Genomic DNA, 24,199 nt, shown 5'->3' on the forward strand with positions numbered 1-24,199 from the left:
CTTTGGATTTAAAGAAAACTTAAAAAGTTAACTAGAGAGAGAGTTAATGAATTGGAAAATAAGTAAATCAGATTAGAGATATAAGAAAGAAAACCAAGGAAGAGACCTGAAATCTAAAATGCAAAATATTGATATAAATCTAGCTGGAGTTCCAGAGAAGAGAGTTAGAAGAAACATCATTATTGAAAAACCGATGGGAAATTTTTCTACAGTCAAAGACGTAATGATGTTCCCTGTATCATGAGCGTAAATTTAAAAAAAAAAAAAAAAAATTCACACATACATTCATCAGAATAAAATGGAGTATAAGACAGGGAAAATATTATAGCTACGTGTGTGAATAAGACCCCACTGTTGAGAAAACTGCAGCCAGTGCAGACAGCAGGTGTGTGCTCAGTCTGCCCTTCCTGCCTGCCTTGTCTTCACCAACTTTGGCTTCGACAGACCGAGACAGCGCTTCTTCTCTGGCACAGCATCAGAGCTCTTCTCTGTCAACCACGGGAGGTGGATAGACTGGGGAGAGAATAGATTATTGTATTATTACAATCTCAGGAACTAAGTAGAGCATTTGAAAAGGCTCACTCTGAAGTGATGCCAACATATTTGTAATTCCATTTCTATTTCTCTCATCTTGAATCCTGCTTTAGTCTTGGAATGGTGTCCAAGGATTTTTTTTATTCAATGAAAATATAAGCTTGAATGAACAAATGAATGCTTCATTGAGCAATGTCATTTGTTGATTCAAATTTACAAAATATCTACTAAAAATAAGGTACTCTGTGGGAAAAATTGTTTGAGTTGAGAACTATAAAGTCATGATAGGACAAGGAGCAGTGGGTTTGAACTCCTTTAAAAAGGATGGTATAGGTAGAGGGTTTTGCAAGTGCAAAGACCCGAAGGCAGGTCGGGCACTCACCAAATTTGAATAACAGGAAGTAGTTCAGGGTTTTAGTCAGCCTTTTTCCTGCTGTGACCAAATGGCCTGACAAGAACAATTAGAGGAGGAATATTTTATTTTGGTGCTCATGGTTTCAGAGGTCCATAGACTTTTAGACTCCATTCTTGGGGCCAAGGCAAGGCAGAAGATCATGGCAGAAGAGAGTAGTGAAGGAAGCGGGTCATGACATGGCACCAGGAAGCAGAGAAAGAGATTCCCTTCACCAAAGGGAAAATATATACCCCTAAAGCCTACCCCCAATGACCCACCTCCTCCAGCTACACTGTATCTGTCTACAGTGACTGCCCAGTTAATCCCTATCAGTGAATTATTGCATTGATTAGGTTAATGTTCTCGTAACCCAATCATTTCACCTCTAAACTTTCTTGCATTGTTTCACAAATACGTTTTTTGGAGGACAGTTCGTGTCTAAACTACAATAGTCAGAATGCCTGAAAGGCAGGTACAATGTCAGAAAAGATCATGTAGAGTTGGGTAAGGAATTTGGACATTATTCTAAATCCAACAAGAATCCACTAAAGGATGGGGGTGGGGGCGGGTTACTGGGGATTGCCTTAACCACTAAACCACATCCCCAGCCCATTATTGTATTTTATTTAGAGACAGGGTCTCCCTGAGTTGCTTAGGGCCTCACTAAGTTGCTGAGGCTGGCTTTGAACTTGAGATCCTCCTGACTCAGCCTCCAGAGCCACTGGGATTACAGGCGTGCACCACTGCACCCAGCTCCACTAGAGGATTTTAAGCAGAGGCACAGGAGTAGATTAACTTTTATTAAAGAGAATTCTAGGTGCTTAGTGGAGAATAATGGATTGAAGGGAAAGAAAAATGAAAGAAGGGGAAAGGGGAAAGTTGCTTTTCACCCAAAATTCAGGTGAAAATTGATGACAATTTAGACAAATGTTAGCAGTAGAGATGGAGAGAGATGGACAAACTCAAAATATAACTTGAAGTTCAAGATTTGTCGATGTTCTGGATTTAATGAATGAAGGAAAGAGAAGAATCACATCCCACTTGAAATTTTGGACTGTTCCCTGGAAAGGTGGTGGTACCACTACTTAGGAAAGGAAAACATGGGCAGAAACAGGCTTGGTGGAAAATCGAGTGTCCTATGTTAGACACGTCCATTTTGAGACACTTAATAGACTTAACAGATGTGATAGGGAAGAAGCTGAATAGACAAGTCTGGGGTTGAGGGAAAAGACCATGGGAGACAAGGATATTTAAAAGTCACTAAAACAGATGCTACCAGCAACTCTGAGCCTCCAAGAGAGGCCTGCCACTGGAAAGAAGGAAAGGAAAGAAGCAAGGGAGGAAAAGAGATCCCTGGGGCTCACCAGCATTTAGAGTTCCAGAAGAGGAGGAGAAGCCAGAGACATCACCTGAGAAGGAGTCGCTTAGAAGGAGGGAGAAGGACTAAGAAGTATCAGGCAGTGGAAGAGAAGAGTCAAATGAGGACAAAGTTGTCATTGAGTTTAGTTTTTTGTGACAGAAGGCTTGGAGTTTATTTGAAAGAAAATGGAGGTAGAAAAACAGAGTCTAGATCATTTTCAAGTAGCCTTTCTGAATGGAGAGTAAAGGGAAAACATGGTAGCTGAAAGGGACTCAACAGAGATGGCAGGGGTCCTTCAAGGTAATAGATAATAGAATGAAAGGTGTCAATGAGAATTGACTTGTAGAGATGGTAAAAATGCAGGCTGAAGTCCCAAATCAATAGGAAAGGGTGACATTCAGAGACAGGTGGAGATGTGGCTGGGGTTGGACAGGGATTCTTGCCCTCAGCCTTCACAGGACAGAAATCAGTGAATTCAAGCAGAGACGTAAGTAATGAATGACAAGAGGATGAGAAAGTCCTTAATTTTTCTATTTTCTTAAAAAAACATGAGATTGTCATAGGCTGAGAGTGAAGGATTAAGAAGATGAAGGCTTGGGTTAGGTACTGAAGAGAAAAAAAGGTATGATGTAAGTATCTTAGAGAGCAGGAGACATGGCAGGGTTTCCAGGAAGTGTCAGGGCCCAAGTCAGAGCTGTGTGTCATGTGTTTAAGGTCAGACTCCTCGCTCGGTGATGCAACTTCCTGCACAATGGCAAAATATTCAGTTCCACAAGTGTCATTGTGAGGAAGACCGGGGTATTGCCAGGTGAGTAAATAGAGAGAGAATGGAGAAATGGAGTCAGGGGTGTTTTACAAGAAAGTGGTTATAGTGTCGGACTACAGAGTGTCAGGCTGCAAAAGAAGTGTGAGAACATTTGAAAAATGATGCTTAATGGACCAGTAGTTTCAGTTAAATAGAAGCAAACATTTGGAATTTAAGACTAGTAAGTAGGTCAGAAGATAACCTATCCTGGTCAGAGAGCAAAATGCTTAAATTCAAATTTTCACAGAGGTTCCCCTCCTCAGCCTTCAGTGTAAACAGGATAGTTACTAAGATTCAGAAATAGCAAGAAAGGTGCACGGTCCTCCCCCTCCCCCAAAATATAACCCCTCACTTCTTTATAGTTGACCAGAATTACGTAATTAGAAAACCATTCCTCCAGCATCAAGTTACTTCCTATTAAAATGAAATCCATATGGGAAAGATGACTTATCCTAGCCCAGGCAGGGACACAGCATCCACACCTTCTTGCAGAAAGTATGAATTAAGGAACCCTCAGCCAAAGATCCAGTGCAACTCACCTGCTGGATGCACCTGGCATTCTCCCAACTTCATCCTTTGGCAAGAATTAATGTATCAGGTTATTTCCAGAGGCCAGGTTTTTACATGGGAAAGAGCAAAGACACAGAGCACCTACATCACAGGGTTTAGTTGGGTACTTGCACTGTTTCTCTAAAGGTAGAGCCAAACTACAAGATTTGTAAAAGGGAATAAAAAGCAGAAATACCTATAAAAAAATTTTTAAATGTATACACTTAGACACAAATTCTGCATTAAACAATTCATCATGAAGGAATAATGTACTAAGATGTTTGAATAAGAATGTTCATCATAATATTATTTACAATATCACGACACACACACAAAAAAAATTTTTTTGATGCTGAAATCAGGAAATTTAGCCAGTGGCTAAATCTGTAATTCCAGCAACTTGGGAGGCTGAGGCAGGAGGATTGCAAGTTTGAGGCCAACTTCAGCAACGTAGGGAGATCCTGTCTCAAAATAAAAAATTTAAAAGGCTGGGAGTCTAGCTCAGTGGCAGAGTATCCCTGTTGTGTTCAATCCCTAGTGCAAGAAGAAGAAAGAGAAGGAGAGGAGGAGGAGGAAATTGTAGTTAAGAAAACTACAGTAATCTACTAAGGGAATGTGATGCGACCATCAAAATTTTGGTTGATATGTTACCTAATAAGTAGAGTTCATTTCCTTTCTTTAAATTCAAAATCACATAAATAAACGCAAAGGACAAAAAGATGAAAGGGGCATATCCAAACTGTTAACAACTATGATGGCCATACAATGGAATGATGGGTGACTTTTATTTTGTTTGTGCTCTAGTATGTTTTTGCACAAAAGCAAAACTAAATGTGAGTGCATTTACTCACCCAGGAAAATAACCAATTCAATTTTATTTCCTAATTGTGCAGAATGTATTCTTCAACCAGCCTCAAAATTCTACCCTAACACCTAATTAACTTTAACAAATAAAGCTTTTCATTCACAATATTTATTCTGACAGCATTTATCACAAAGAAGCAATCTTCCCAGTCACACTGCATGCAGCTCATGCCACCCAGATGCTCATCACGAACACAAGTTTGATTTCTAGTCTCCGTTCCACTTTTCTCTTTACAATCCTGGGGGCCTTTTCTACTCCTCTGCCCTCTTCCCACAGGAACCCTAAGACATGAGGCATTGTCCCAGACTCCACTGTGCCAGGGTGGTTTTGTCCCTCCTGGGCCTTGGTCTCTCACATTCTTCAAATTAGAAAGTCTGCATGGCTAACGATCCTTTCTCCTGCTTGTGTTGATACCACGTTTGTGATCTATGAGCAGGGCAGAAAGAGGTGGTCCAAGGAGAAGAAACACCCTGTCCACAAGTAAATATAATCCCAAGACATGTATCCATGAGACACTGGCATGTATCCACAAGTAAATATAATTCAAAGAAGAAGTGTTATTGAAAAAGTGAATATTTGTTAGGAATGGTTTTGGCTCTGAAAATTACAAACCTGAAATAATAGTTACTTAAACCATACAGAAGCAAATTTTCCCTCCTGTGTAAAATTCCACAGTTAGATGTCCATTCCAAGTCTGTTAGAGTGACACTACACCATGGAATTTCCAGGGATCAAGGTCCTTCCAACTTGCTGCTTCATCATCTCCAGGACACGACCTTGGTCTTCATGGTCCAAGATAGAAGTCAGAGGTCCTGCCATCAAGTCCTCATTCCAGACAGCCAGATAGATGAAAGGGAACAAAGAAGAGACAAGGATATAAGTCAGTTATCTTTTGAGGAAGGTCCTCAGAAATCCTTATAGACCAATTCCAATTATATCTCCTTAGTGAGACCTGTGTCACCTGGTTACACCAAGCCATAAACAAGGCTTGGAAATGGAATCTTTTTCAGGTGGCCATGAACTAGCCAAAAATTGAGGCTTTACTTCTATGGGAAAAGAAGAGAATAGATTTTATAGAACTAGCTTTTCAGACACAAATGGCAAACGAAATGCTTTGAGGAGTAGAGAAAGATGAGTTTTAAATTAGAATAAATGGAGATAGTTTCATGGAAGAGAGATGGGCCTTGAAAGTTGTATGATTTGGACTGTTGAAAATGGAAAGGGCCTAACAGGGGAAATGAACAGAATGAACAAAGGTTGACTATTGTTCCCATATATCTATTCATTCATTCCTTAGACATTAAATTCCTTTTAAAAATATACGGAACTTTTCAATCATATTTACATGTAAAGATAAGAATAAAATAAACTTTCAGAGCTTGTCAACAATTATCAATATTTTGAAAAATTTCAGTAAACTTTCATTAAGCAAAATTTCAACTAGGAATAAAGAAACGATTGAAATATAATAGTCCCAGGGCAAGGAGATGTAAAGCAGCTCAGTGGTAGAGAGATCACCTAGCATGGGAGAGACCTTGGGTCCAATACTCAATAATGCGAAAGAAAGAAAGAGAATACATGCACATATACATATATACACAGAGAGAGAGAATAAGTTTATGGTATAGTGGGCATGTCCAAGGGAAGAAAATGAATAAAGCTTTGATGAATGTGTTAGCTTTCTGTTACTATCACAAAAACCTGAGATGATTAACTTATAAAAAGAAAAGGTTTCTTTTGGCTCAGTTTTGAGGTTCCAGTCTATCAGTTGGCCTCTTTGCTTTGGGTCTGTGGTAGGACATTATGGTGACAGCACACAGCAAGACAAAACCAATCATCTCAAGGGTATGTTAGTCTGCTTTCCATTACTGTGGCAAAATACCTGAGAAAATTGACTTAAAAGGAGAATGATGTATTTTATTTTAGCTCATGATTTCGGAGGTTTCAGTCCATAGTCCCATGTCCATCATGTGAGCCTGACGTGAGTCAGAACATCATGGGGGTGTGCAGGGTGGAGCAGAACTGTTTACCTCATGTAGTGGGAAAGCAGAGAGAAAGAAAGAGAAGAGATCTGGGGCATAATATTGTACCCAAGGGCACACCCCCAAGGACTCACTCCCTTCAACTACTCTCACCTCCTACATTTCTACCACCTCTCAATACTCTATTCAGCTATGAATTCATAAATAATGGACTGATGAGGTCAAAGCCCTTGTGGTTCCCACACTTCTCAAAACCCCGCCTCTGAACATTGCCACATTGAGGAATAAGCCTTCAATACATGAACCTCTGGGGACCTTCCAGATCCAAACTCCAAGAAACAAAATAGAAGAAAAGGAAGCAGCTGGGTTCCAAAACTCCCTTCAAGGCATGCCTCCAGTGACCTAAGGACTTTTCACTCTTAAAGGAACTTTTCACTCCCCACCTCTTTAAGGTCCTACCACCAAGAGCACCAAGCTGAGGACTTTAACACATGGACCTTCGGGGGACAGTCAAGATCCAAACTATAGCAGTGTAGTCAGGTGGAAATGTAGCAAAATTATTGAAAAAAAATGGAAGAGCCAGGAGCAAGAAAGGAGAGCCGTGGTTGGAAGAAAGCTTTTCTTTTTAGGCTGATTTGTGAGCAGAGAGAAAAGTGCTGCAGAGAAATCAGACTAAAACGGAGAAAGGAGAGTTCTGGGATAGGAGGAGAGGAAAGGAGGTCAGAAGGAGGCGGGAGAAGGTGTGAAGGGAAAAGAAATGCACTCTTTGACGTCCTTGGTCAGGTTTCTGGGAAGCTGAGGTGAGCTGATATTTGGAATAGGAGTACAAGGAAGTGTTTGTGGCTGGAGGAGAGAGAGACAGGAGTGGCTCAGCTCCTGAGGCCTGCCACACATGACCCACACTGGGGACAGCATGGATTGCAGGGTTCCAGCCGAAGGTGCTGTGCCACTTTCTCCAGCACAGTTTGGTGGCTCAGAAACTGGAGCACCCAAAACAGTGTCCCCTGATGTGGGACTGCAGGGCTCGGGAGTGTGACCTGATAGTAAGAGCTTAGATGAAAAGATCTGAGGGTTCCAGGCCACGCAGCTGAACCAGCAGAGCCAGGGAAGGGAAGAAAGGCCCAGGAATGGCAAGTGCTTGAAGGCAGATACTGTATCCAATGCCTGGTTTTATCTCCCAACCCAGCACACAGGAGCTTCTGCGCAAATACTTTATTTTAAATGAATGAGCAGAAAGGAGTAGTTGCCTTAACCTCAGGAGATATGTTCCCAGACCCCCAGTACAGGTCTGAAACCTTATATAGACTGTTTTTTCTTACATATACATATCTATGGTAGAATCTAAGCTATAATTAAAACAGTAAGAGATTGACAGCCATAACCAATAATAAAATAGAAAAATTATAATATACCATAATAAAAGTTATTTAACACATATGAATTGTGCATCTCTGGAATTTTCCATTTAATATTTTTGGACCTCAGATGACCATGGGTAACTGAAACCTGGGAAAGCTAAACCTTAGATAAGGGGGGGACTGAGTGTTAGACACAAAATGCAGAGAAAGTGCCTGCTTGGCAGTGAATACAGACAAGCAGGCTGGGGTCAAGCGGGCAGCTGAAGAGAATACCATGCACAGAGGCTTCCTTCTCCTATGTCCCCCAACAGTGCTATTTACCTTTCTGTCTTTTCTTTACATACTTTATTAGGTTTATTTAACTCCACCTCTTTGCATTTAGCACAGTGTTTTGCAAAGCACAGAATTTTAGTGCATGTTTACAGAACTGAATGCAAACCAAACCATGGTCGGGATCTGTCTGGCTTTTTGTATGGCTGTACGTTTATTAGGAACATAAAGACTTTTTCAGATAGGAAGTGTGACTTCTGCCTCCTGTCAGCCTCCCTTGGCCTCATCACATAATCTGTCTCATTCATTTTCCCAAAGCCTGGGCAGACCCAGGACAGTTCCTGTTAGCCTTCATTTCTCTACCCTCATCTGGCTTGCAATAAACACCCCCACGAGCATGCCAGAAGGGGTGCAGCCCAGCTCAATCTAGCTTGGCATTTCCCACCCAACTGCTGGTCCTCTGGGGACCCCCTCCCAGGGAGCTCAGGGTAGCCCATCTAGGTCTTGGCTCCATTCCACCAGGATATGTTCCTTGCTCAGACAATCTTGAGTAAATACTTCTCCCCGCTGAACCCAACCCCTGGGCCATCTGTGGGTGGCCCATCTGCACAGTTTACCCATTTCAGCAAGCAGGAACTAGACCAGACCTGTTGCTAATCCTCAGACTTTTGAAGTCTGTTATTCTGAAATTCACTGACTACTTTTCCACAACGGAAGATTTGGTAACAGTCTAATTCGGGGGCATGAGAAATTCTAGGCAAAGCTATTAGTGTTAAAACAGCTGCACAAAGAAAGCCAGAACAGAAACACTGACCTCTGTGCCATAGATATATTTCAAATTCTTTCAATGAGGATGAATAACACCATAACTGCCTCTCTCCCAAATAAGTTTCCCAGCTCTTGCAAATGAAGAAAGCACAGAAAATAATTTATAGAGTAGTCACCAGGCTAGACCAAAAATCTGGACCCACAGCTCCTGACCGTAACAGATGGTGACCTATAAGGACTTCTTACATCAGATTATCCCTTATTAAATACGACAATGTAGTTGGAATCTTAGTCACATGGCTAAGGTGAGTCTTCTCACATGCAGTCCAAAGTTCTCTATCTTATGCTTACAGTGTGGCTGATCAAAAGCCATTTAGAAAAAAAGAAGTCCTTTGTGTGTATCAACTTTGCTCCCCTGGTGACCCAGTTATGGTTCTTCCTGTTTAGGAACATTTTGATCAGCCAAGTCAGACACAGTCCAGTAGCAGAACCACGGAGCCAGCCAGATGGGATTCAAACCTACCACTTTCTGACCGTGTGAAGGTTAGAGCTCTACCTTAGTCACCTGTAAAATGGGAATAAGGACACTACACAGCTTCCCACACAGAGATTTCCCAAGGATCAATCAATTTCATTCATTTTTAAGAAAAATTTTTAGTTGTCAGTGGTCCTTTATTTTTCATTTATTTATTTATATGCGGTGCCAAGACTTGAACCCACTACCTCACATATGCCAGGCAAGCACTTTACCACTGAACCACAAACCCTGTCCTCGAGTTCATTTTCAAAAGTGCCTGTGAGGGAGGGAGGGAGGGTGGTGAAAGGTTAATTGACAGTTACTAAATTTCAATTAGACACGAGTAACCTGCGGTGTGCTATTGTACAGTAGGGTGATTATAGATAACAATAATGTATTGGATATTTCAAAAAGCTAGAAGAAAGGATTTTAAATGTTTTCTCCATAAAGAAATGTGTGTGTGTGTGTGTGTGTGTGTGTGTGTGTGTGTGTGTGTGTTGCAAGGGCAGTGGTTTGTTTTGTTTTGTTTTGTTTTGTTTTTTCAGTACTGGGAATTGAACCCAGGACCACACATGCCAGGAAATCACTCTCACTGAGCTACATCCCCAGAACTTATTCTTCTTTATTTTGAAACACAGTCTCATGAAGTCACCCAGGCTGACCTCGAACTTGTGATCTTCGGGCCTCATCTTCCTGAGTGGCTGGGATTACAGGTCAAAATATTACATGGTGCCTACAAATATGTATCATTTTTATGTTTTTATGTTTCAGTTAAAAATCAATTTAATTCTTTTTATAGAACAAGAGAAAAAAATGCCTAAGGGTGCTTAGCACATCATAGGCATGTGATAAAGGGCTTTCCTGTCGCATATTCCTGCCCTTTAACTTCTGCCTCATTTTCCTGTGGTTCACTTTTCAAAGGGCAAATTGAAATATATTATGAAAATGGAAAGGACCTCTGTTCCCCTCTTGTGATACAGGTAGCATTAGAAGTGTATGGAATCAGGAATTCATATTTGTGAGAATCTTCTTACTCGAATTGCCTAAAAAATTTTACTGCAACTGTTTCATTTTTGTATGAAATAAGTTTGAAATGCTTTCTGGTTGGGCCACACACAAAATAATATGTACAGCTCAAAGAAACATTTCGTGTCTAGGTTACTGTCCCCATTGTATAGATGAGCACACTGAGGCTGAAGGAGGTAAAATTCATCAAGCAATGGAGGGCATGTGGCAAGTGTGTAAGGAAAGAGCAGAGCCCAGCTCTCTCCACACCTCTACCCAAGCTATTATTTATCCCAGCTGCACCGAAGTGGTGGCCTCTTAAAGCCTAGGCAAAAAGAGGAGACTGCTTTTGTTGGATGAACTTGTGAGTTCCTATATGAGTATTAAGAAAATGCATACGGCCTGGGATGTAGCCCAGTGGCAGAGTGCTTGCCTAGCATGCGTGAGGCCTGGGCTTGACCCCCAGCACCGCGGGGTAGGAGGAGAGAACCCACAAACCTTTTGATGACAATGAGTGTTCTGCAGACATCTAAGGAATTCCTCTGCTATATTTCCTTGGAAAAATTCAAATTCCCATTACCGTTCTGTGTTTCTGTAAGCACCATCATCTGTGCTGAGGTAAGGCCTCCCCTCGGAAGGCACAGATGAACTGCGGGAAGGAACAAAATAGTGGATAAGAATCAGGACGAGTGTCTTGTTCTTGAGGGAACTTTCATGGTTTCTCAGAAACAGATGGCAGCTGTCTATAAAATATGTTTTCAAGTCTTTTTTTCTTTATTTTGGTTTGTTGTGACAACTGGAGTTAAGCTTTAGGTACATCAGTATATAGGACAGTATTTTTATGGGGATAATGAAAGTCATGAGTTGTGTAATGAAGTTTTCTATTCATTTTACATAAGAAAAAAGTTTCTCTGTGAAAAGAGTCTTATCCTACCTTTCTAGATTTTGTTTTTGGTTTTGTTTTGTTTTTAATTGAAGCAGTGCTTGTACATCTTTGTGGGGCATAGTATGATAATTTGATACAATGTGTAATAGTTAAGTCAGAGCAGTAAGCATTTCTATCTGCTCCAATGTTCATCTAGCTTTTGGTGGGAAAGCAGGTGGAGAGCATTTCAATTCATTTCACCAACAGTAACAACTCTCAATGCAGAATCCAAGTTAGCCCCAGAGCAGTTTTTTATTAAGCAGGGAATTAGCTTCATTCTCCCATGGGATATTCCACGTCTTCCTTTTGTGCATCCCACCTAAAGCCCACTAACCTATGGCAGATTCCTGGTTGACAAAACCTCTGGCCCAAAGGGCTTTGATGCTCACTTGTGTCTTGTCTGCCATGACAGCCTACCTCTCCCAAGAACCACCCCCTTGACACATCCCTGTCCTGTGCTCATTCCCTTAGTGTCTTCCAAGCTGAGCAATGGGATTCCTAGTGTAAAATACTAATCACTTTTGAAAAACACATTATATTTTAAACAAGGCCCCTAAAAGTCAGATCAGGGGTCCATAATATGGACCATATCTTAGAGGAGCAGGATATTTCAGGATTCCAGCCATGCTGACCCTACAGAGCCAAATGGTCACTAGTGAGCAGTAGTGAGGACAACACCCAAATACTCTGACATAGAAGTCACCTCACTTGCCAGTTCTCAAAAAGAGCATCTTTCCATATGACTCAGATTCAACCCTCAGGGGGTGGGGAGGGAGGCTTCATATCACGGATGACTAGAATTCAACAAAGCAAGAACTGAGTAGCAAAGGTCTGTGGAAAATCAAGTGGAAGATTATTAAGAATAAGAAAAAGCCAAGCAACAAATGAAGACTACACAGGGACACGCAGAAATACAATTCATGGAAGGAAACTTCAGACAACAATGTCAGATGAAATGAAGAGCAAGAAGGAAATAAAATTAATGCTTCGGAATGGTTGCTTTATGGTGTGGTGAACACAGTTTGACTTGATTAGCCTCTCTAGTGTTTGTGATTTACAGACTGCTGGAATAGATGCTCAGAGATGATCTGATAATGTTTGTTATAAAAGCTCCATGCTGTTTGTCTTACTTTAAATTCAGATTTGGAGGGTTCCTTTGTGTTCGTTTTTGTCCTGTCAGTTAGTTTTGTTATTGTACCGTATTATTGAGAATAACATTTAGATGTTAAAAATAGACAAGAAATTTCTTAAAAAAAAAAAAAAAAAAAAGCTTAAAAAAAGCCCCACCAGTCTAGACTACTGCCTACCAAGACATTAATAATTACCTTTATGGTTGAAAGGTGAAGAACATTGGGTGTCTTAGTAATGTCCCTCTTGGACCTTAGACATTTTAAAAAGATTTTTTTCTCTTTTGCATTTTTTAATGAGTTCTGATTAGTGTAGACATTAAGTTTCTTATTTCTAGCCAGGTGCAGTGGTGCATGCCTGTAATCCTAGTGACTTGGGAGTCTGGGGCAGGAGAATTGCAAGTTCAAGGCCAGATTTCAGCAATTTAGAGAAACCTTGCCTCAAAATAAAAAATAAAAAGGGCTGGGGATGTGGCTCAGTTGGGTAAGCACCCCAGGGTTCAATCCCTGGTACCAGGAAAAAAGAAAAAATAGTTTCCTATTTCTGTATTTCTAAAGATTGAGTTGACCGCGTTTCCTTGGTTTATAATATTTTAATGAATCAGCAAAAACCAATGTAAGAGAAAAAACTAGATTTTGCAAAGTCATCATATGAAGTTGGGCATATCTCAAGTGACAACTGCCACTTGTGAGCTGTAAGACCTTAAGTGAATGACTTGATCTCTTGAGCATCAATTCTTTATCTGTATCATGGTTGTTATGAGGATTGAGTTAATATACATGTAAAGCACTTATTAAGACTATGTGTTTGCTATTTTTTAATCCAATCAATGATAGACACTCTGAGAAGTCACAAAGGTTAGAGGTTATACTCATTTGAGTACTTAGGGGAAATATTAGGTAAATGTGTGATGTTATAGGCCATGGTGTGCATGGGGGTGAGGTGGGGATCAAATTCAGGCCTTGCATATACTAAGCAAGTACTGAACCACTGAGCTACATCCCCAGTCTCATATTAATACATATTTAAACATTCCTTGTCACCATGTTAAAAAAAATCAATTTCTTTTACAAGTTATTTGCAAAAAGTCCAAACATGAAATGTTAAACAGCATGACTTGAGATAGAGATCAAAATTAGCTTAGTTGCTGGGTGCGGTGGTGCACACCTGCAATCCCAGCAGCTCAGGAGGCTGAGACAGGAGGATAGTGCTGGGGATGTGGCTCAGTGGTCTAGTGCTCCTGAGTTCAATCCCCAGTACCAAAAAAAAAAAAAAATTAGCTTAGTTGATAGCTAGAACTAGCATAAATTTAGCATTAAGTCTAATAAAGAGGAATTTTTTGGAAGAAAAATGTTTTCCCCTTCACTCTATGACCTCCACTCAAAGTTTCAGTCCTTCATTGGGCCTCTTTTCCTTTGGTTGGTACCCAATATCCAGACTCCCTTTCTTATGTTCAGAGAAGACCCTACTTTCTGAGTCTTGATAGGAAAGCCAAAGAAGCCTGTGCCTTATTTCTCTCCACTTTGTGCCATGTTTAGCACCCTCGTAGGTGCTCAGTGTGTGTTGGTTAAGCTAACAAGGTCAACAGGAAAAAGAGATTTCACAACTAGGAATGGCTACACAGTGAATCAGGGCTTTACGCTCTGTTCCCCGCCAGTTCCACCATGATTAGCTGACTCTCTTTGGGCAAGTTATACAACTTGCTCAGTTAATTGCTATTTCTGCATCAGTATATATTGAAAGGAAATGAACCTGCTGACTTAATTGGATTGATGTAAGGATTAACCAGTGAATGACTATTTACTGGGGCCTACCATTGAAGATTGTATTTCTATGATAGACTAAAAAGATAAAATATGTTCAACTCACAAATATACATCATAAATCAGTTTTTAGATTGGTTTATTTGAACTCCTAGAAATTTCTATAGTATATATTATTGTAATCATTAGTTAATTTTATTCTTCATACAATTGTAAATGTAAAATAGCTGACTGGGGTTGTAGCTCAGTGGTAGAGTGCTTGTCTAGCACCTGTGAGGCATTGGGTTTGATCCTCAGCACCATATATTAATAAATAAAGGTCCATCAACAACTAAAAAATATTTTTAAAAAATAAAATACAATTTCTATCACGTGTCCAAATTTCAAAATTCCAGGTTCTGGATATTTAGGAAATCTTCCTTAATGTTTTCTCTTATTTAATTGGGGATTTAATAACTAACACCTTTTTAAGCTTTAATTTGATTGCATATTTCCAATATATTATTTCATGTTGTTTATCTTGCCTCCTTAAAGGGCTTCTAGAAATTCAGTTCCAATTTTCTTTAAATAGATGTATTGCTTGCCCCCTTGAGAAATGTGGATTAAAATTTTCCCATGACTCTTGCAATTACTATTTCAATCTTCTCCAAATGTTGCAACCCAGCTCTCCTTAAAGGTGATGCAAGGTTGAAATGAGCCAATTTTATGTTTTAACACACAAGTATGTGCCCCATTCATAAACGTACATCCTGGGGACCTCTTGACTTTGTGCTTTCCTTGCTACATTTACTATCCTCAAACATTTAAAAAGATTTTTTTGTAGTTGTAGGTGGACAGAATGCCTTTATTTTGTTTCCGTGATGCTGAGGATCAAACCCAGCGCCTCGCACATGCTAGACAAGTACTCTGCTGCTGAGCCCCAGCTCCAGCCCCACTCTAACATTTTGCCAACAGTAAATCATAGCCACTAAACACAACAGACCTAAAGTTCCACACACATATGGCTCTCTAAAGCCAAGAAGATTTATGATGCTAAGTTTCAAAGAAACATTACTGCTGCTTATTGATCGGCCCTGCCATTTTATGGCTTCTCCCAATGAAACAAGACAGGAAACATTTAATTAGAAGTGCATACAATTTGGAAGACAGCATCATTAATGATTGCTGAAAATTAAATACTTCATGTGTATGAAAGATTCCACTGTACTTCACTGTGTAATACTGCTGGCATGTTCCTGAAAATTTAAATAAAAAAGGAATTTTTGAAAGTGAAATTCTTTTTTGAAACCTAGCTTGAATATTTTTTATAAAACAAAAGGATCTTCTTACATATAAGAAGGCCAAATAAGGCCACTGCTTTATTCTGTTTAATCAGCATAGATTTTAGCCTACACGTAAAACTTCACTGAGGCTTTAGAATTTTGGTTTTTGCACTCACAAATGTTTACTGAGCACCTACGAAGTACCAGGCATTACGCCGTGTAGTTGGGGTACAATGATGAACTGAACAAACAAGCTCCTGTTCTAATGAAGTGCATATCTTTGGAGGCAAAACAAATAAGAAACAAACAATTCCAGAAGAAAATAAAAAGGATGGCCACAAGGAGGAAACAGCATTAGGAAAGGTCGTAGAGGAAGGTCTCTCTGGGAGGGGCTACTTGTAATGAAGGCTGAAGGCTAAAGCCTGAGAGTGGACCAGCACGTGAAGAACTGGGGAAGAGCATTCTGTAATGATCTGACCTGTGTACCTGAAGAGGCAAGGTAAGGCCCCAGGGACTGTAACTTAAACTTGGGTTTGCCCGGTGCGCACAGAGGACAAGGGTAGAACGGGGAAAGCCACCTCTTAGCTCAGTGTTCTAGTTCTCTTGCTTTTTAAAAAGATGTTTCCTATGATGGCTTCTTTGAAATATGGTTGTATTTCCTCAGGTATTCATAGGTTGATGAAAAAAAAGATGATTAGCTCTTGTATTTCCTCCCTTGTGAAGCTCAGGTGCTGAAGGATGGGACCAGCAAAAGGAGATGGTAATGGAGGCATACTTAGAATGATAATTGACAACAACAGGCTTCTGTGGGGGGCCTACTATATGAGATGCCAAGTGATTTGTGTTATGTCACTTACACTTATAACAAGCCTGTGAAACGGTGTGCCTATTAGAAATACATTTGGCTGCAAGTAACAGAAACCTCAATGAGAGTAGCTTAAATAGATGGGGAAAGGGAGTATTTTTCTCATATAAAAAGTCAGCATGGGCTGGGGTTGTGGCTCAGTGGTAGGGTGCTTGCCTAGCATGTGTGAAGCACTGGGTTCGATTCTCAGCACCACATGTAAAGAAATGAATAAAATAAAGGTCTATCAACATCTAAAAAATATAAAAAAAAAAAGTCAGCATACTACAGTGACACAGCCACATCAATGTTTATAGCAGCTCAAGTCACAATAGCTAAACTATGGAACAACCTAGGAGTCCTTCAACAAATGAATAGATAAAGAAAATGTGGTATATACGTACAATGGAATATTACTAACTTTAAAGAAGAATGAAATTATGGCATTTGATGATAAATGGATGGAGTTAGAGAATATCATGCTAAGTGAAATAAGACAAACCCAAAAAACCAAAGGCAAATGTTTTCTCTGATATGAGGATGCTAATTCATAAGTGGTGGGGGGGGTGGTTAGGGAAGAATAGAGTTACTTTATATTAGGTAGAGGGGAGTGAAGGGAGGGGAAGAGGAGTGGGGGAAGGAAGGATAGTAGAGTGAAACAAACATTATTACCTCATGAACATGTGTGACTGCATGACTGATGTGATCCTACAATATGTACAATCAGAAAAATGAGAAATTATACTCCATTTATATATGATCTATCAAATGTATAAATGCATTCTACTGTCATGCATGACTAATTAGAACAAATAAAAATTTTTTCTAAAAATAAATAAATGAGTCCAGAGCTGGGAGAGCTTCTCAGTGATGCTGTCAAGGCCCTAGTTTCCCTCTATTTCAGCTCTGTCAACCTGAGTATGTCGTCTCATTTTCTGCTTGTTCCTTCGTGGTCATAAAACAGTTTCTATGACTCTAGCCATTATATACGTGGTACAGACAGAATAAATGCACACAGAGAAGCAACGACATGCACTGACTTCCATTTATGTCTATGTCCTATTGCCAATTTTAGCTGCCAAAGAAATGGGAACACAACGTTTTACTTTGTATAGCTTACAGGAGTGGAAGACAAGAGAGAAGGGGGTTAGAAATGAAGATAAGTTAGCCTATCAATACACTTGCCAGTATTGGTATTACCTTCTCCATATAAAACTGGAAAAAAAAAAAAAAAAAAAGGAATTACTACAAAGGCACAAGCAAATAAGGGGCAGATCCCAGGGTTGTCTGTGTCAGTATGTGACCCTTCCTTTCCTGACAATAGGCCAGATGTACAAAGGGTGTTAGTAGCAGCAGCAGCATCTTTGAAGCAATATCAGGGAAGAGGGCCCAAAATTTCTAAAAACAAGGTTGCCAAGAATTAAAAGACAAATTTGGACCTCAAGGGAGTTACAAATGAGTTGGATGAACTAGATATGTACACATAAAAAAAACCCAGCAGGTTAGTATAGAATTGGTCCAAGTGAATGATCACAACAGTACATGTTCTGGAAGTTCCAAGATTGGAGAGATTAGCATTGTGGAAGGTCTTAACCATCAAGGGCTTTAGATAGTTGGTAATCCAAGAACTCGTCTTACAGAGAGGAGTCAAAGGTCCTGAGAGACCAAGCAGATTGCCTAGCTAATGGCTGGGAGATGAGGAACTTAATGCACCGCCCTTTCTTCATGGCACACTGATAACAGGAAACAAACTGGTAGAGTAAGGCTGGGAATGAACATGATGTTTTTCAGTGGTAACTAGGAGATGGGTTTGGTGGTATGCAGAGGGAAGAGGTGGAAAACAAGGGTGGAGATCATTGGCAGCAAAGACCCTGGAATCTAGCTGGCTGGGGACAGGGCTAAAGCACTGCTTCTATCATTAGGACGTTTATCTTTTTTTTTGTTTTTTTTTTTTTGGTACCAGTGATTGAACCCAGGGGTGCTTAATCACTGAACCACACCCCCAGCCCTTTTTATTTTTTATTTTGAGACAGAGTCCAAGTTGCTAGGACTTCACTAAGTTGCTGAGGCTAGTTTTGAACCTGCAATCCTTCTAACTCAGCCTCCCAAGCCACTGGGATTACAGGCACGCGCCACCATGCTCAGCCTCATTACAACTTTCTTCCCATTGGACATAGCTTTTATGGCCTGTCTACCCACTGAATAGGTCCAGCTTTGCTCTTACTTAATTAGGATCATATTCATCTGTGTGTGCATCAAATAATTATTGAGCTTCTACAGTGTGTTAGACACAGGGCTAGGTACTCTTGAAGAAATCGTAACATGTTAGCCATGCATCAGGCAGTAAAGTGTCTAATAATCTAGAAGGGAGAGAGGATTTACATATAGAGAATCCCAATGCAGAGCCTTATGAGAGATATAAATAAACTGTTCTGCCATTAAACAAAATGAAAGGGAAATTTTCATCTAGTCGACAAGATTAGGAAAGATTTTAGGAGAGGCAGCACTTACATAGAACCAGGAAGAGTAAGTGCAATTAAGGGAGCAGGAGAACATTTCAGAAGAAAGAATCGACTTGAACAAAGTTGGGTGGGAGGAAATAGTGGAGCTCAAGGAAATGGTATGTGTCCCCAAACCAAGTGGTGTGAGGAGAGGGTGCAAGTGACAGTGACATTGTGAATGTCTCTAGGTTGCTGGGTTTTCTCTTCAAACTAGCTCAGGCGTAGTCTGGTATGGTGGCACACAACTGTAATCTGAAGCAGGAGGCTCCTCTAAGTTTGAGGTCAGCCTGACTGAGTGAGACCCTATGTCAAAAAACAAGGAGGACAAGGAGGAGGAAGAGAACAAGAAAAACTATCCCAGGCATTCAAAAGTCCAGAGCATTGATCTCTATTGAGAGACTTAACATTTGGCAATGGTTGGCTCTTAACTAAATCAATTAAGTCAAACAAACATCCTTCAGATCCTACTTTGTAACAGTGATATGTTAAATTTTTTTTTTTTTTAGTAAACACTGTCATGAAGTTTCACTGAATTCAATTCCGAAATGAGCTGATAAAATTCTCCAAAGCCAGGGAGCTGACTTCTTAGCAGCCTTCTATCTCCAAAACAAAAACAAGAGCAACATAAAATTTCCTCAAGGAGGCTAAAAATGGAAGAAGTAAAGAGAAGTCAGCCCAGCAGGAAAAGCTTTTCGGGCCTGTGAACACTCTTCCATACCCTGATCTAAATTTAGATTCAAATCTGAAAGCAGGACCACAGACAGCTTCCGTTGTAGATTACACATTCCCAGTTTGAATTTCTGTTAGTATCTAATAAGACCATTTCAAAAGCTTCCATTCCAGGCTGCATCTGCTTCCAGACCACAGACACCCAGAGCTGTGTTTTCTAGTACAGGATCACAGGAAAATTCCCCCAAAACTCAGTAAAGGTAAAGTTCGGAGAGAAAGGTGGTTATTTGGTGTTGATAACATCAGTCTAGGGGAAGATTTTATACCCTCAGCCCCAAACTGCTTTCTTTCCTGCTCGCAGGGCTGTGGGACACGAGAAAAGTCACTTCCTGATTCCCTGCAAGGCCTGGGCTGCTTATCACTTTCCTCCTGTCACTCCTCTCTTTGTACTTTGCCTTTATCTTCCCTTCTGGGCTCAAACAGAGTCTCCGTATCATTCGTGTTGTGTTTGGGAAGGGAGGACAGGGTGGGTGTGGAGCGTTTGGCCAAGGGGGAAGGAGGGTTGAGGACAGCAGATGTCCCAACAAGGGCACACTTCAGAATCCCCATCCTGGCTGTACCTTTCCTTTTTGTTCTATGTTCTTCTCCACCCGGAAGTTAACATTCACTAGGTGGGTCATCCCTGGGCTCAAAGGTGGCTTCTGTCCTCATAGAAGTTTGTGGAGGGTACACGGTAGTTAACTAGCTCTAGGGAATGCTCCAAGGCTCAGCTAATTAATAACTACGTGGCCTTGTAAAATTATTACATATTTATTTCATATATCCTGGGGATTATTACTTAATGACAGAAGAAGCTCTTAGCAAGAACACTAAAAGCCTAACCAAGTAGAAAATAATCTACAAAGCCATAGAATTTCTCCCAACTTTTGTAACATTTAGAAGAAATTTGTCTAATGACCCTAAACCACATAGAGAAATACGAAGGAGAGGGAGAGAAAGAAAAATATGTTGTGTTGCCAAGAAAATTGGTCTTGTTAGAAGAGCTTTCATGAGGGAGAACATGGGGAGCGAACCGGGAAAGAGCGAAGACATGAGGAAATCATTAATCACTGCTGAAATGGAATTGCTTCCCTAGAAAGATTTCCTTTTCCTGATGTGCAGAGTGTACACTTTGGCAAGGGCTGTTATCTAAACCAACCTCCAAAAAACTGAGGAGGAAGAAAGGGCTGGGGGAAGAGTTGGAGTTGGTTTTGAAGAATTTAATGAGACCAGACAGGTTGTGCACAGTCGCACACTCTAATCCCAGTGACTCTGGAGGCAAAGGCAGGAGGATCACAAATTCAAGGGCAGCCTCGGCAACTTAGTGAGGCTCTAAGCAACTTGGCGGGACGGACCCTGTCTCAAAATGAAAAAGAAAAAGGGCTGGGAATGTAGCTCAGAGGTAAAGTACCCCTGAGTTCAATATATATATAAATGAAAAAGAGACCAGACATCCTCTAGCAACACATTTTTTTTTTTTTAAGATTTTTATTGGATTTCCTCCAAGGTACATAGCAGTCATAAACAACAAATCCAGTTCTTTTTTTTTTTAACCTTTATTCATTTATTGATATGTGGTGCTGAGAATCGAACCCAGTGCCTCACACATGCCAGGCAAGCACTCTACCACTGAGCCACAACCCCAGCCCTAGCGACACATTCTTAGGAACAGTTTCCATATTCCAGACATTCCATTCAAATTAATGGCTATTTTGAAAAGAAATTAAGACAGCGGCTGCTGAAACAAGCCATCTGGAAGCACAGTAAAGTTAATATTCCCACGTTGAAGTTTTCCAGGCAGGTCTCAGAATCATGGCTATACAACAGCTGGGTTGCTGAAGCCTTTAAAACCTGCTGTGGGAAGACTCCTGAGGAGGGGACTTTTCAAATCTCTCCTTCCCTCCACAGCTTCTAAAATTATTATTAGTATCATTATTTGCTTGGTTACAATGTAAAATACATGCTGATAAGGTCTTAGTGCTACCAAAAAAGCAGAAAAACCTCAGGGGCTGATAATCAGATCCTTCTTTGACGGATACTCCCACAGGATGATGCTTTGCGGAGGGACCTGGGCTCCTAGATGACTTTGGGTGACCTCAGCAAAGTCTCCCATGCGTAGGTCAGGCAGCAGTCCTAATTGCTACTCAAGGGATGAGCTGTCCCAAACAGGATGAACTGCCGTGATCGGAGGCACTCCAGCAGACTAGAGGATGATACTCCAGAGGGGATTTCAGCTCCAGGGACAGTTCAGACACATTGGTCTTCGAGGACTTTAATTTTATGAGCTGGCGACACATAACTAGTGAAAAGCAAAAAAAAAAAAAAAAAAAAAAAAGAAAAAAAGTACATTGAATGACTGGCAGAGGCTTTGTTCCCAGGACTAGAAATTATAGCCACTGATTCAAAAGAGCAAACGAGGCGAGGGTGTAGGTCACTGGTGCAGCCACTGTGTAGGATGTGTGGTACCCTGGATTAGATCCCCAGCACCAAGCGTGACCCCCCACACACACACACACACAAACCTAAACTGAATGAGTTGGCGATCGCCTGTCACGAGTGACTTATTAGGGGAGCTTTCATGCTTCGGCTATTTCTTTTCGCACTTCTGACCCGTTTTACATAACTGTTGCTTCCTCATCCTTTAGAAAGATTTATTACCAAACAAACCGTAATGCCCTGCTGAAAAGATGCCATCCCTCACCCAGTATGTGGCGGAAACTCTAAGACATACCGAATTTGTCTAATAAATGATGAAGGGAAACTTACAAAGCTTAAGATTTTTTTTTAAATGCACACATATATTCATTTATTAATTCATTTTCCCCTGTCCTTCATTTTTCTTAATTTTTGTTGTGCAATATAGATACACACAGACACCTCTTTAGGCCAAGAAACACAGGCCTAGAAATGTCACATGAACCTCCCCTAGATATTCCACACACCCATCCCTGATTGTACCAGTCTCCCTGTCTCTCAAAGTCAGTCCTTTCCTGAAGAGGCTATTACTTATTTCTTTGTTTTTCTTAATGGTTTTTTATTATCTATAATTTTATCCTTAAATAATATATCATTTATGGAATAGAATAATTAGAACGACACTTTAGTCTTTTGATGATGCTTTAAGATTTTATTTGTGATATTCGTCTCCACTGTTGCAAGTGGGTAGTACTTCACTGTAGAACAGTTTATCCACCCCACCAGTGGTGGACATTTGTTTCCTGCTGTTTGCAATCATGAGCATGCTCCTACATTCTTACAGGTGTCTTTGAAAGCAATTGCACAAGAATTTCCTGAGGGCATATATCTAATTTGGGAATTACTAGATCTTTGAATTACTGGATCTTTGTGTATGTGTATATTCATTCAACTTTTTTTTTCATTTTGGATATTTGGAATTAAACCCAGGGGCCCTTAACCACCGAGCCACATTCCCAGCCTCTTTTTACTTTTTATCTTGAGATAGGATCTCACTAAGATGCTTAGGGCCTCACTAATTTGCTGAGGCTGGCTTTGAACTTTCAATACTCCTGCCTCAGCCTCCTGAGCCACTGGGATTACAGGCAATGTGCCACCAAGCCTGGCTACTTTATAGTCTTTTTAAAAGAGGTCCCTAACTTCAGTATTTTCCATTATAGATTGTTCTTTTTGTGTCTTGCTTAAGAAATCCTTCCCTATCTAGAATTTTTAAACAGAAGATATATTATCTTCTAAAAGTTTTATATCCCATGTCATTAAATCTACATTGACTTTGGCTATAAAGAAACATCAGTCTCAGAAATTGTAAACTGTGAAAAAGTATATCTTTGAAATGCTAACAGCAACTCAATATTGTTTTACTCTTTTTTCAATCCACTAAAGTTGATTTGAAGTTATAGAGTAGAGAGGAGCCCAAATTCACTTTTTCCACATGAATAATCAATGGCCTCCTCCTCATTCATCGAAAAGTCTATTTTTCCCTGGTGAACTGAATTACCACCTCTTCCATATATCCAAATGTCTATGTAGGTTGAACCTGTTTCTAGACTTTCTATTGTAATTTTTAAAAAATGATCTTTTAAAATTGGCAAATTGTTACATTTATAGTGTACAACAGGATGTTTTGATATGTTTGATTGTTGGAATATAATTCTTAGTTCTATGTTCAAGGGTCTCTCGAAGAAGAGATCTCTATTTTGAATAGAATTGAAATAAACCTACAGAGCAATTACGGGTAATTAATGAGTTTTCTTTCTATAAATATGGCATTTAACTAATTAGTTCTTCATAGCCTTTTTTGGGGGTGGAGGGGTACTGGAGATTACACTCAACACCACTAAGCCACATCCCCAGCCCTATTTTATATATTATTTAGAGACAGGGTCTCACTGAGTTGCTTTGGGCCTTGCTTTTGCCAGAGACTGGCTTTGAACTCGATCCTCCTGCCTTAGCCTCCCAAGTCTCTGGGATTACAGGCATGTGCCACCGCACCCAGCTTCATAGCCTTTTGATGAAGTTTTATAATAATCTTTGTTATGGTTTGGATGTGAGGTGTCCCCCAAAAGCTCACATGTGAGACAATGCAGGAAGTTTCAGAGGTGAAATGATAGGGTTGTAAAGAGTCTTACCCCAATCAGTGAGTTAATCCCTGATGGGATCAACTGAAGGGGTAGGGTGTTGCTGGA

General features: G+C 40.3%; 1 long non-coding RNA gene across 4 annotated transcripts in view; it reads right to left on the bottom strand.

Moving 5' to 3' along the window:
* The window catches only part of LOC306642543, a 47,677-nt gene that overhangs the window by 16,155 nt on the left and 7,323 nt on the right, over positions 1-24,199 (bottom strand). For 2 of the 4 annotated variants that reach the window (XR_013758581.1, XR_013758582.1), the window contains exon 2: positions 5,120-5,332. This is a non-coding gene — a long non-coding RNA (uncharacterized lncRNA). Of the gene's footprint in view, positions 1-5,119; positions 5,333-10,905; positions 11,057-24,199 lie in introns of all 4 variants that reach the window. The other 2 variants (XR_013758584.1, XR_013758583.1) reach the window with 2 other exon arrangements.

Source organism: Sciurus vulgaris, assembly GCF_902686455.1.
Source record: "Sciurus vulgaris genome assembly, chromosome: 13".
Taxonomy (NCBI): domain Eukaryota; kingdom Metazoa; phylum Chordata; class Mammalia; order Rodentia; family Sciuridae; genus Sciurus; species Sciurus vulgaris.